This window comes from Miscanthus floridulus, chromosome 17 (assembly GCF_019320115.1).
Source record: "Miscanthus floridulus cultivar M001 chromosome 17, ASM1932011v1, whole genome shotgun sequence".
NCBI lineage: Eukaryota > Viridiplantae > Streptophyta > Magnoliopsida > Poales > Poaceae > Miscanthus > Miscanthus floridulus.
Genome location: NC_089596.1, coordinates 83,026,294 through 83,028,756, shown reverse-complemented (window position 1 = coordinate 83,028,756; position 2,463 = coordinate 83,026,294).

The window sequence follows — 2,463 nt, the reverse complement described above, 5'->3', positions numbered from 1 at the left end:
AACAAAGTCCTGCACTTCGCTTAAAGAAACTTAGAACTAGACCAAACTCAGTGCACGTCAAGCAATTTAGTCTACGGATCGGATGGCTACAAAATTAATGGAGGTCATCAACCTGTTCATTTTGGCTGAAACGATCGTGGATTATTACTGTGACTAGTTTGGTGTAAGAGAAAAATATTGTTCCGACTTATAATCCGCGATCATTTATGACCAAACAAACATGCTGCATATAAGGCCTCGGAGATGACTGGCCCCAAGCGGACCCAAGTCCATCATTGGCCCATTAACCGACTGGTAAAATCAAGTGGTCCAAAAACTTGGGCCGACAGACCGATCCAACACATTAATAAAATTGGTAAAACTGAACGACCCAATACTAGGGCCAATAACCGATCCAGTCCTGACAGAGTGAGAGGGATCTTGGGAGGGTTGATGATACAGTCCTATAACCTTTGGTACTTGAATACCACATAAATCTCCCGAGAATTCCGAACGAGCTCAAAGTACATTTTTCGGTGGACACCTGCCCTTTGAGGAAACGAAAAATAAGCCGAATAAGTTCGGCCAAAGTATGAAGCTCATGAATATGGAAAAAGAGTATATGACATGCCTCATGCAGGGTCTATGAAGTCGTGTGCTTATACTAAGCCATGAATATCACTCGTTCTACCCCGATTGTAACTGGAAGAATGGCACTGGCTACTGCCTAGCTACAAATGCTTTAGTCATACGCCTGGTGGGTCCAAACTAGAACCACACAAATAATAGGGATCACCAAGTCCAACTCTTTAGATGAAGCCTCAGAACTTGAGGTTACCGGTCGAAGGATGTCGAATGCATGGCAGTCGAACTGTCTAACGACTACACCTATTGACAGACCCCCACCGGGTCCGCGTACTCGAAAAAGCAAAAAATGCTCGATTAAGTAGAGAAAAAGACTCCCTCGCAAAAAAGTAGAGAAAAAGACTCGAAACCGAGTCGAATACACAAAAGGTAAAGGAATAAATTTTTTAAAGTAAATCTTTATTGTTAATTCCATTACATTCGACAGGTGTATAATAACAAAAGACCTATCGAAGACTAATGGGTGTACAATAACAAAGACTATCGAGTACGGGTACACCCCATACTCAGCTACATAGAACATAGGAGAACAAAACTATGTATATCCAAAATTATGTATCTAGAAAAGTCAAAACGTCTTATAATTTGGAATGGAGGGAGTAGTTAATTCCATAAGGCGGAAATAAACCGGTAGTATAAAAGTGACCTAACAAAACAGTTATTTGTGGTTATACCTATATATATGTTGGCACACAGCCTTACAACACACTTTCTCATGTTAAGGTGGATTATCACCTCATGGAGAATATGGAGGGACACTTGGGAAATGCAACACCAACAATCTCTGGCGTCAGTTAGATTGGTGGAAGAGCCCAAGGTGGATAGTGATCCGTATCGAGGCATTGGCAGTGGTGGCAATCATCTTTAGTTTTTCCTTGCTGCCTTTGGGTCGTGCCGCCGTTGGTCCAATAGCTGGATTGTCCAAAAGGGTTTCTTTGCTGCACAAGTGCTATCTTTGTCTCTTGGGACCTACGGTATAGGTCTAATGCAGTCTTCGTCGGTGAAAAGCGAGATGTATCCCATATGGACAGTGTCTTTGTTCACCCTCTTTGGCTGCATTGATCCAGTCACCACCTATAATGGTCTGGACTACAAGGGTCCACTCTCAAAGGTGGTATTTGGGATCTGCCTCAACTGTGGATATGTCCTGCCGATGAGTATCTTAACACTACTAGAGAACAGACTTTAGAACGATATCTCAATTTAGCATTAGCCTTGACATTTTTTTTCCCCGGGGACTAAAGATTCCTGCCCAACGGTCGTCCACGGGGCAGGGATCTTTAGTCCCGGTTGGTATTACCAACCGGGACTAAAGGTTTGGGTGATGCCCCGGAATAAAGATTAATCTTTAGTTCCGGTTTGGCTCCCTAACCGGGACTAATTATCCCGGCCTATAATTTAGCTCATTTCTTCCTCCCCGATCCCGAGCCATTCCATTCAAACTCACTGCCTCTGTTCTTCAGCTTGCTGTTGTTCTTGCTCTCTCCCCCTCCATTGGTGTTGCTCTTCGATTTTGGAGGTAACAAACTTAATCCTCTTATTATCAGTAGCTTATCTCATTTTACGATGTAGATGCATGTGTAACTTATATGTTGGACTTTATTATGATTTATATGTCATTTTTAGCTCAAAATCACATGATGATTTGCATATATGTTTGATAAATAAAAGTTAAATTAGTTCATCAAAATCACGCCTCGCTCATCCTCGCTGGAGCACGCGCCATCCTCGTCCCGGTGGCTTACGTGATCTTAGAATTAATTTTTCCATGAAATGAAAAACTTAGAAAATTGTTAGAAAATTGGAGAAAATCCGTACTAGTTGAACTTGCGGACCGTG